General features: G+C 32.7%; 1 protein-coding gene across 11 annotated transcripts in view; it reads right to left on the reverse strand.

Annotated features, from left to right (window-relative positions):
- Positions 1 to 2,004, reverse strand: part of LOC106458029 (forkhead box protein P1-like) — a 255,864-nt gene extending 253,860 nt beyond the window's left edge. For 7 of the 11 annotated variants that reach the window (XM_022384156.1, XM_022384153.1, XM_022384151.1 and 4 more), the window contains exon 1: positions 1,807 to 2,003. The gene's annotated coding sequence lies outside the window, so the exon portion shown is untranslated. Of the gene's footprint in view, positions 1 to 1,806 lie in introns of all 11 variants that reach the window. The other 4 variants (XM_022384158.1, XM_022384157.1, XM_022384159.1 and 1 more) reach the window with 3 other exon arrangements.
- Positions 2,005 to 12,403: the final 10,399 nt, after the last annotated feature.

Genomic DNA, 12,403 nt, shown 5'->3' on the forward strand with positions numbered 1-12,403 from the left:
CGTATTATTTTTAGTTACATTGAGAAACGTTTAATTTTGTTCACTATGTTCTAATTACTATATATATATATATATATATATATATAAAACTGATAATTGTTACACGTTAAATGTTCAGAAAGGAAACGCAAATGATCAGTAATAACTTTTGTACAGTATTGCATGGCAAAAACCAAAGTCACACACTTTGCACTACAATTTTAACATAGATAATAATAAGTATAACCTATATATGTATTTTGCCCCACGTGAAGAAAAAAAGATGATACTTCAAAGGTTACTCATAATATTTTTATGACACTAAGCAACTTACAGAAAGGAGTTAACACGCAATATAAACGAGTTCTTTATGTGCACGGATCCTATTACTCCTGAGAGACTATTAATAGCTACAAAAAACGTTGGTGGAACAAGAATTGGTGCTGGATGATGAATTGCTTTACAATACGTCCATAAAAGCTTTCAAGACAAACCGATGAACAGATATAATTTTCTAATCTCCATCAAACAGAAAGTAATAAAACATGTTTGCGAACTACGCTTTACATATCGACACTATTTATAGCGTATAATTCACGTGTATGCTTCGCACTGTAAACTATTAGTTACTAACGTTCTTAATATACAGTGAAGAACACGTGACCTTATAACCATACCTTGATTTATGATCAAATTTAAATCATTAATCAAAGTGAAAAAAACTTTGAATGGGTATATATCTGTCTATGAAATAACATTAATAAACTTTATATGCCCTTACGTTTCCAACCTTTCCTCCGTATGTAAACCTAATGTTAATAAATATATATTTCTTGTCCAATAGTTATTAAGCAATTAAATATAACGCTTAACTGTTATTAAACGTGAATAAAATTCCGAGATTTTCTACTAATTATCTTATCATTAAAAATCAATTTTTGATACGTAGCACAACTAATAGAAAGACTTCAAAACTTTACACCCAAACAGGACCATATCACCACGACAAAGCACCCCTAGCTTGCGCCGCTTCTCTCTCTCTCGTTCTTCGAACTTCCACTGAGACGCTCGTACTGCTGAGGACTGTTGTCGACATCCTCAAATAACCGCTGCTTTCCATGCTTGTAACTCCCATTCCTCCCGACTGGGTGACAGAGAAAATCCATTTAGGTAACATAAAAGGAAAGTGTGGCTAGCATGACAAAAAGAGATTGCTTTGCCACTGCACGCTCACTAAGCTTAAAGTTCTAAATTCACTTTCTCTATCACCAACGTATAAATTAAATTTTTCCTGAGATTTAACAACGTAATTCCGTGCTACTACAAATTGTTTCATATTAAATTTTGTATCTTAAAAATTAATTATCTACTAAATAAATATCAACTTCCATCAGTTTTCGTTTTGAAAAGTTAATGCACTACATATTCTTGAGTTGTCGATAATTGGACACAAATCCTAGTTTTCGCCCAATAATCTTATAACCCAAAGTACACAAGGCCTACCGCGCGTAACTTAAAAGGCCTCGCAAGTCACATAAAGCCGCGCAGATTTATTGTTCTCCGTTATTTGGACATAACTCTCGTAACCTTGGGACAGACCCGCCAAGACAACTGGCAATGATGTTCGCACCCTGCCCGGCCCCTCAATGGTATGCAAATTACTGTCATACTTAACACTAACAGTAAAGGTTGCTTTTACGTTTCTTCAAAAAGAACAATGGCTTGATAGAGCTACACGTGAACCTCTCTTAGTTGAGTGCACACTAGAATCACTGTGTGCCTCGTCAGATCATTACAAGTAGAACAGAGAAGCGTTAAACGACTTACCTCCATGCCGTCTTGCATCGTGGTCCAGTAAGCCGTTGACATGCTCTCTAAATCGGACGTGAACAGCAACACTCACCGAGCGACATGCGTTCAGTAAACACAAACATATCACTCCGCACCCCCTCTAACGGCAGTTTGAGTAGTTAAATTCGAAAACAGCCAAACTTAGTGACGGAGTTTTACAATTCTTTTTTAGTGGTCGAATCTCTTTCGATCAATATTAAAGGCTTTCGTCTAGCTTACTATTTGTTACTGCGTTTTAAGATGTTGTTATTCTATGGCGTAATACGTCCCCGCAATGACGTCATACGCACCTGCTTCGTAAACAAAAACGCAAGCGGGCCTCTCATGGTCCGATAAATTTAGGTCGTTCAATCGGCAAGGGCAGATAAAATAAAAAATCATGTGAAAAAATAGCAAGGTGATACTACACATAACCTTAACTTGCTTTGGGAATAGACTTGTTTTTGATAGAGAAAACAACAAAAACATAGATCTGTACATGTTCACTTAAGTTAAATGAGCAAATGTGAGTGAAACGTGTTTAATTTAAGCATAAGTGTTAAACCCTTGTGTCCGCCCTCTGTGTTTAGAATATATAACTTAAATGCGGAGGATTTAGTCACGAAGGATACATGAAATTTGAATTACAGGTTCTCCATAAAACAAAATCGCAGCCTTTTAAATCCGTGCATGACATTCTCTATATACTAACTGACTGCATAAGATTTAGCTTATTTTTTTCTATGCCCGTTTACAAACTTGAAGTTACAAGTACAATACTAGCATTAAAACGGAAATCACACTTTCTGTGCTAAACAACTACTGCGTCAAAACCTAATTAGCTTGGAAAAGGAAAGAGCAATTTCCACGTGGGATTGGAGGCTTAGCCCACACTTACATGCACTCTGATAGCTGGACTACGTCATGTCCTGTTTTACTTCAGTGTCATATAGAACATTAATGGCGTATATAATTCAATGAACAAAACATAGTCGATTCTCACGCCCGTGTATAGCAAGCCATCTAGTTAGGAATCTTATTGGCTGAAAGAAGACGTCTTTTTTTTTCCTCCGATCCAATGGAAAGGAGTGAATAGTGAACGGCCATCGGATAAAGCCCGTTTTAGTTAAAGACACAATAAAAGTTATAGCCTGAAGTTGCCCCAATTTCTTTTTGTAAAAATAAAGATCTTGGATATATTTCACTTTTTACAGACTGCATAATTTTCAAGTAGCGTCCTGAAGCGAAACTCCATTGTGACATAAATATCAATAATGTAGCTAAACAGAACAAAATGATCACTTTCGGAAAAATAATCTACGAACGTTATAAGAACACTGTCAAAGTTAAATAACTGTATAAAATTCCAAACTGAACTTAAAAAAGAATATAATCATCCCATGAAGGTTTAAAATTATCAAAATCATATTGATTTTGCTGTTTGTGATGATTAATCATTATAAAATGCACGTCCTCATTTTTCCTTTTAGAAAGCATAGGTCAACCTGAAATCACGCTACTATGCAGTTTTCAGATACGTAGCATATATTTCTGGCTAAGAAATCTGAAATGTCTATATAACTATACGAATGAATACTCGTTATTTCAATTTTTTTGTATCAGTCTTAAGTATAAATATAGATTATGTTTCTATGTATATACGTATGTAGTCTATAATACCAGCCTATGAGCGGTAGACCCCGATACAAGAAGACTTTCAAAAGAACATTGTTCGTAGATTGAAGTCAATTAAAGGGCCAGAACATGTAGTATTTTGTGCTAAATGCTTTTAATCTTCCTCTTGTTATTATTATTAAGTATGTACAGGGTCTGTCAACTCTAGACATAATATGCACTTGTATCTTATAAGCTGATCCATGAAAGGTCAATAAACATCTATTTACATAGAATCGGGTTACTAAATTACTTTCCTATCTGCCCTCCCCAGACTTAAAACGCTAGAAACCGGGTTTCGATACCTGTGCTGGACACAGCACAAATAGCCTATTTTGTAGTTTTGTGTTTAACTACAACCAACCAAACAAAACATTCCTGTATAATGTAATACTTCATTAACGTTTGTTAAAAGATTCATTACTATAACATTTGCCTGCACGAAAGTACCTTTATAAAAAAAAACGTTGTTACAGTTAATTTGCATAAAGCTTACAATTCTCGTTGACACAAAAACTTAATATTGTGTTTGTGTGCGATACATTTTCTTTTCTTTTGTGCTTCTTCATTGTTTAAACCTTTTATTTTTCTTACAATTCATAAGTAAATCACAAAACTGTTTTATAATTTTCGTACAAAACTACACAAAAAAACCATAGCCCTCTTTGACTTTAAAATGATGGATAAAAGGGAAGGAACTAGTCAACTGCCAAATGTCATCTCTTGGGCTAGTCTCGTATGACTGAAATATGCGGTTTAACCATAACGTTTATACCACATGCATGGTGCCACAGTGCGAAGCACGTTTTTGCAGCTATGAGACTCAAACCTTAAATTTCGGTTTCACAATCCGAGCACGCTAACGTAAGCTAAGCCTGGCCCAAATATATCGATATTTACATAAAGCAACTGTTAAACATAAGGTTAAAAAAAGAAAAATCTATCCGTTGTTTATTCAGAAAAGTGTTTAGTTACAGAGGTTTTTGAGTTAATGTATGTTACTCAAAAAAGTGTAGTCATATTCCGTACTATTGTCATGCAATGCCCTAAATCTTTTCTTAAACGAATTGCTAAACGTTTCTATTTTTATTAGTAAATGATATTTGGAAAACAACTCAGTGCTATCTTTTATTATGTTAATTTTCGTCTACTGAATGCTAGTTTGGAAAATTCAACAAAAAACAAAACTTATGCACCTAACCTTATATACATCAAACAATTTGTAATTAAAACTTTATATTCTAAACAAGAAAGTTTATTAAATTCGAAATCAAAACTAAGAGGCATGTAAGAAATGACAGTTCTTTTTATCCTGTGCTTTCAGGTAACAATGTAAAAACCAACAATGATCGTTCACACCGAGTCCGATTGACCAACACACTTTCAAACATATTTTATGATTACTAAAGGCGATTCATAATACTTTTTTCCTTTTTACTTATTAGTTACAAGTAGTTTAAAAATTTTTGATATATTTTGCACAACAGAATAAGTTACTGTTTTCCAATTCAATATGATGCACAATGACAATGTAAAGTTCCGATAAACACGTCCCAATGAAGGTTTCAAACTTTGAGGATTTTCAATACAAACTCGAATTTGTTTCGGTTTATTTGGAAATTAAGCCGAAGAGGACGAAAAAAACACTCTCTCTCTTGCTAATTATTTATGAATTAGTTTATAGTAATAAATAGTATTTTGGACTTTCTTGACTTAAAAACGACCATGTCGGAGGTACACTTTACAGGTTGACATCAAAGCATGCAGCCAGGCGAAAAACTATTGGAGATACCCGTAGTTTTCATGTAAACTATAATATATGTTAAACGAATTTAGGAAAATCTTGACACTCATTTTAAGTCTTATTACAAGTACAAGAGCCGCATCCATTATAATAATACTCGGTTGTTGTCTGTCCTGAAAATGTGCGAGCCATACTATATACACATGCGCGCGCACTTCATTTCAACGGATGTAAACAAAATGTGAATATACTTTTGTAGACATTTTGTACAACATATTAAAAGTTTATCAAAGTTTTTTAAAAAGGTATAACGTAGATTAACATTATAAGTTTATATATATTGATAGTATTAAGTACAGTAAAGTTTAACCCTAACTAAACCAGAACAAAAACGTACAAAAGTTACAGTATTAATTTACTTACCTCTTTATCGAATATAGGCAGTACTCAATAAAGACTTAACTAATGCTAGGCTTAAGTCAAAAGTGGACTTACATTTTTCGGTGTCTGCGATTAGAAATCTTTGTATTATTCTAGAAATTCTGTATTTAAGGAAGTGCTATTGCAATATAGATACTAATTTGACTGCAAATGTTTTGCGGACCTCTGCTAGTAATAATATATTACTCATGCATACCACCACAGTACACAATTTAAATCAAGTATTTTCACAGGACATATAGCTGGTACAATTGCATCAAGAAACAGGTTAACGAAGACAGTTGAATTCTAGATATTTAGTAATGAGCATAACGCTTCTAAAATAGACGCTCATATTTGTGATATTATTGTCTCAGTTTTCTCCTCTTACGCATATGCTTTTGTTTCAAACTACTTAATATTAAAGAAATCTATTTAATGACACTGTCGGCTCTAAATCTGATCGGAAGGCGAATAGTAACAGCGAACTGAATTTATCTGTCAAAACAGTAATAATTTTACAAATAACGTTAGAACGAAAATGTTTAAAAACTTATAGTCCCGTGAAAATAAGATTAATAACCTTGTTTTTGTGAAAGTGATTACAGAGTAGAACTTTTTTTATAATTATAGTTTTAAAATCCATTTTATTTAATATTTTCATATAAATGAAAGTGCAGTAAGTAAAATATGGCACACTTAAATATCATTAGGTATCTAACTAAATTAAACCAGAAATTTCAAGTTTGTTTGTACTTAAATATCATTAGGTATCTAACTAAATTAAACCAGAAATTTCAAGTTTGTTTGTACTTAAATATCATTAGGTATCTAACTAAATTAAACCAGAAATTTCAAGTTTGTTTGTACTTAAATATCATTAGGTATCTAACTAAATTAAACCAGAAATTTCAAGTTTGTTTGTACTTTTGGTATTCATAAATCATTCTTTCGTTATGGTGTTAAACACAAATCAGAAATCCGCTTTCCATAAAATGCCTTTAATTTGTGGTAGGCAATCAACTAAATGGTACAGTATAACTTACCAAAATGACGCTCTATTTCTGATTTACTGAATACATATATATATATATTTATATCAGTCAAGACTAAGTGATAAGAAATAAATTGCAAGAAAAATGTATTACTTTATCAATATATAATGTTTAACACATGGGAAAGATCCGTGTTTAGAACTGTTTCCATGGTACGACAACACTACTAAAAGTTTGACTCTTACTTCCTTCCCAAGCAAGAATTAATACAAACTAAATATATGAGTGTGTACATGTATATCTAATCATATATTACTTATCAAGATTTTGTTTCTTTCTTTTATCGCAAAGCTATATTATATATTATCTGTGCTCTGTTCATCACGGGGAAGCGAACGCCCGATTGTAGCGTTGTAAATCTGCCGGCCCACTGAGAGACACATCAGAAAGATAATTAAACGTGTGAAATAACAAAATAACTTTTAAATACATCTAAACAGTATCAGTTACTTTATTTTAAGACATTTTTATTTAGGCAAAGAGTAAAGCTACTTTTAAAAATCACCTTTGAACAGCTATTCTTATTAACTTTTTAGCTTATTCTTGGAGTAGAATGGTGTATTATATACAGTATAATATTGCTTTCTTGTGAATAACACACTTGAACCAAGCAACGGTTAAGGATCTGCTTAGTTTTTGTCATTCAAAGCCAAACATTTCTATTTTACTTTGACTGTTTGAAATTCCTAAAGGACAAATAGCTGTTATAATTGCACCAAAAAACAGGTTAGTGAAAACATTTGAATTCTAGATACTTTATAGAGCTTAACAAATATAGCTTGCAGCCACTAATATCACATTCTACGTCTGTTCGCCGACTTGTAGTGTCCAACAAATCACTTTATGCCACTTTTCCACTGATGTATCAAGTACGTAAATGTTTCTTCTGACCGGTTCGAAGCCAGTATGAAGGAATTAATTAAGAGTCAAGTATCGAAAACAATGGCTACCCAGCCATTATAGGTACGTCTCTTGGCTTTGCTCCCAGTGGCACAGCTAGAATCCGGGTTTCGATACCCGTGGTGGGCAGAGCACATATAGCCCATTGTGTAGCTTTGTGCTTAACTTAAAAAACAAAAACAAACAAACTCTTGGCTTTGTGACACTTTTTGATATGAAAATAATTTAATCTAACAGCTTATAATAGTATGTCCTGTCGAATATAAAGAATCTCAGGTTGAGATATCAAAGCGTACAACGTATTAAGATCTCTAACGTATACATAAACTTGACTTCTTCCCGGTAATTTTCCGATCAGACGAAATACCACTTTCGGTTAAAAATATCAAGTATGACTTTATAGTAAGTTTTTATTCAATCAAATGATGAACGCTATGATTGAATAAAGACTAACTATAAAGTTCTCTATAATCTGTTTATTATTTATTCTTATTAGATTTTAATAGTGTTGTTTTTGTTTATTAATAAACGTTAATACGCATTTTTTCAACAATCTGAGCTGCATAACACTAACCTTCAGTTACGTAACAGTTGTGTAAATAGCCTGATGTTACTTTTTATTTAATACAAACTATTGCGTAAAATCAAGCTATAAATGCTCTGACTGTGAAAAAAACAGAATAAAACAAAGATATTGAATTTTTGTAATCAGATAAGTAGCATCCCTTGTTTCTTTCTTCACATGTATTATTATACGACTATGTTCCATTCTGTCATATGTGATAAGTTTTGCATCAGTTGCTATTTTAGATATAAATATCATTTCATATCATAGACAAGTTTAGACTTATATTTTCGTTTTGCAGAACTTTTCCTGAAGTGGGTAAACTATTATGTCTCTGTAGTGAACAATAAGTAAATCACAACAGTGAGTTAACTAGTCAATCAATATCTATCTTGGATAGGGTAAACTATTATGTCTCTGTAGTGAACAATAAGTAAATCACAACAGTGAGTTAACTAGTCAATCAATATCTATCTTGGATAGGGTAAGTTATTATGTCTCTGTAGCGAACAATAAGTAAATCACAACAATGATTTAACTGGTCAATCAATATCTACCTTAGAGAGGGTAAGCTATTATGTCTCTGTAGTGAACAATAAGTAAATCACAACAATGACTTAACTAGTCAATCAATATCTAATCTTCTATCTCCTTTTGACGGAAATTTCTTACAGGGTTATCTGTGTTAGCCGTCCCTAGCTTTGAAGCGAGAGACAAGAGGGAAGGCAACTATTAGACACCACCCACAGCCAACTGTTGGACTATCATGTTACCAACGAATAGTGGGATTTACCATCACATTATAACACCCTCAGGGCTAAAAGAGCGAAAATGTTCAGGGACGTTTCAGATTGCGAAGTTGAGCGTCCTAACCACTAGGACATGCCAGGTCCATTGCTGAAACTAAACATCTAGAATAATAGAGTGCTTTGTTTTGTTTTTGTTATGGACATGACGTGTTATTGAATAATAATTAAAATGTAAGTTTAATCCAACAAGCCTGTAAGTGGACTCTTATCTATGCGACTTCGAGTTCTGCCCAGCTCAGTGAAAAACTTGAAAACAAAGGTATGATATTCTAATTGTCTATGAAGATAATAGAAATATTACTAATATGTATATATGGAGAATAAATATTTGTAGAAGGAAGGCTAATTTGGATATCAACATCTATGTCTAATCCTGCCCTCTCCAAGCTGAAAACGCACAAACACTTTTGATGTAAATGTATCTTGTTTTTTCTTATATATTGATTGTTTTCAAGCAATTCACTACTCGCTAAGTTTTAAACTTACATCACTAACTAATATAAATAAAGAGAAAACTCGTGTATGTCGAGCTTTTTTTTATCTACTTTTGGGTAGTTTCAACCACAGATTAGTCTTCTAAGCCCACTCAACCAACATATGTATAACGGTACGTTACAGGATTATCTTATCGAAAGGGGCATTTGGTTGACTTGGGAAAATGTTTAAAAAAATGTGTCGAAAGACAGATCTGGTAGAAAAGCAAAGCCTGTAACCATTCCCTCCAGACAGTTTGCCTTTAGGTCCTGTGGAGTGATGTTTTACTACTTTACTGAGGAGGTTATCGTAACAAAAGAAAAAATATCCATAAACTAGTCTACAGAGAAATGAAAATGGAATTAAACAACATAACGTTAGTGAGATTAACATTGTGATGTTTACAGATATGCCTAGAGAGTGAAACTTGTTAGAAGCCCTGGAAACAAGTTGGGTACATAGCTTCAGAAAGTAATCGAACAATAAGGGTAAATTAAAATAGATGATTATTATTGGCAACGCCCTCTGGCTCTTTGGTGGCTGTCTAGTAGTCGAGCAGTTTTCGACGACATCCAAATCTATGAGTTCAGAACCAACAACATTACCTGATATCTTCGTAGACAGCATATTAAATAATTACAAAACAAAGAGCGTACCTTCTTCTCTGAGGTAAGGATAAGCAACGAAAACGGCCAATGTGAGATCATATGGAATTGCCTTGATCTTTCACTCAAGAGTTCCATGCGACTATTTAGCTAAGTATGCCCACATTATAGTGTGTTAGTAACAGTGGTAGACCACGTACAACTGACAACAGAGTAGATATTAATTAAAGTGGAACACATTAAACCACAAACCTTAAGGCATTAGATAAGAGCAAAGAAGGATGTTTTCTAAAGTCAAATAAGTAACCACTTGGAATGTCTAGTTTCAAACACAAGCAACCCAGTGGATGCTCTTTAGCCTACACAAATCAGCACCAGATTAACTGTAGCAACTGAACCAAATTAGATCATTATGTGGGTTATTGTAGATATTGATTTTACATCATTGGTTCAACAAAGCTAAAAACCAATGCATGCATTGGCCAAATTTAGTGTTCAATGATTTTTATATGCTGAGTATCTAGTAGCCTATATCTAGGTTCAACATCTTCTGAATATACATTTACCAAAATGGTCATTGTAAACAAGAAATAAACATTCTTTGATCACTGGCAGTTCGCAGTTAATACTGAGGAAGAGGCTGGCGATATTTATCTCAAACCTCAAAAATATAGAAGACTAAAAGAGATATTTACTTTATGCGCCTTGATTTATTTGAATGGGAATTCGAGTAATCTGTCTTTCATAGCTGTAAACACGTTGGTGACCATTAATTGCCAACCTGCTTAATTAGTTGCTAAAGTCACTGTACTTAATTTAATTAAACGCACTTTTAATTGTTTATATCCTTAAAGACCCTGACTAATCACAGAAATTTGTTTCAGCCCATCATCGCCGCGACCTTCTAAGGATTGTGTGTTCTTTTTATTTTTTATTGCAAACCTCTCTTTAAATTATTTAAATTGTTTTTTTAACCTAGTTCCTGATTGGCTTTATTAGCTGTGTGACCAGTCCCAAAATTTTTGTTAAACCTGGCATGATAGCTTAGCTCCTCTCGTCTGGTTCCCTCACAAATATAAAAAAAAATGTACGGTTGAAAAAAAAAGAAGCATAGCTTTTCTGTGCCTCAGTCAACGATATGTCACCTCAATGAATGACGTACGTGGGACGAGAAGATTTCTGAGCGTTTTGCTACAAAAATATGCAGTTTTTCAACAATTTCACGTCGAAAACAAATAAAACATTGGTATTAATGTAATATAAGAATAATAAATATTTCATTTCTTCAAAATGAATGATGAGGCATGGTCTCCTTTTCCTCCTCGGACGAGTTGCCACTGTGATAGTTTTTAAGATATCTGCCCAATTAATCCAGCTATTATGAATACAGCAATGTAAGGTATTTGTTTCGTACCAAATTTATTCATTATTAAATGAGTACTGAAGAAGTATACTCAAGTACTGAAGGGATATACTCAGCTGCAAAAAAAATAGCTTTCGTCACAGTAAACTTGTGTGAATACAGCATAACACAACTAAACCAGCTTTCATTACGAAACTAGTACAGGGTTTGATATAAGTACAGCAGCAATCACAACTACAATAATGGAAACACACATACAGGAGCTACAAACAACGAGTACTAGCAACCAGATGCTGAATTTATTAATGATACAAAACATTATAACAGTAAGTAGAAAAGTGATAATGAATATATATTGTACAATGCTATATATTTATTTTGCACGTAAGCTCTTTATTTTACATAGATCACTATACTTTGTTTATATACTTTCATACAGCTTACCAATGTACGATTTTAGAAAATTACTTAAAACGTCCTGAACAACTCTTCCCAATTCAGCCAAGTTGTTAAGTTTGTTACGTATTACGAATTCGAATGGTCTGAAGCTGAGTTAACTTGTACTTTGGATTTGGTATTTAAATATATGCCGATATATCTCCAATTTATGATATTTGACAACAAGATTGATACACACAGTTTTCTTTTTTAATACATATATATTTTAATCCATAAATAACAATACAATTTGTAATAACAGTTATTACAAATAGTTATTACAAGCAATGATTTATATACAAAAGTTTTTTTAATACAAATGTTTTAATATATAAATAACAATACAATTTACAATAACAGTTATTACAAATAGTTACTACAAACAATGATTTATACACAAAAGTTTTATTTTCTTTAATACAAATGTTTTAATATATAAATAACATACAATTTACAATAACAGTTATTACAAATAATGATTTATATACAAAAGTATTACAAAGTTACAAGCAATATAATGTCTTCTTTCTAGTCTGGAACTTCCTTG

Source organism: Limulus polyphemus, unplaced genomic scaffold (assembly GCF_000517525.1).
Source record: "Limulus polyphemus unplaced genomic scaffold, Limulus_polyphemus-2.1.2 Scaffold406, whole genome shotgun sequence".
NCBI lineage: Eukaryota > Metazoa > Arthropoda > Merostomata > Xiphosura > Limulidae > Limulus > Limulus polyphemus.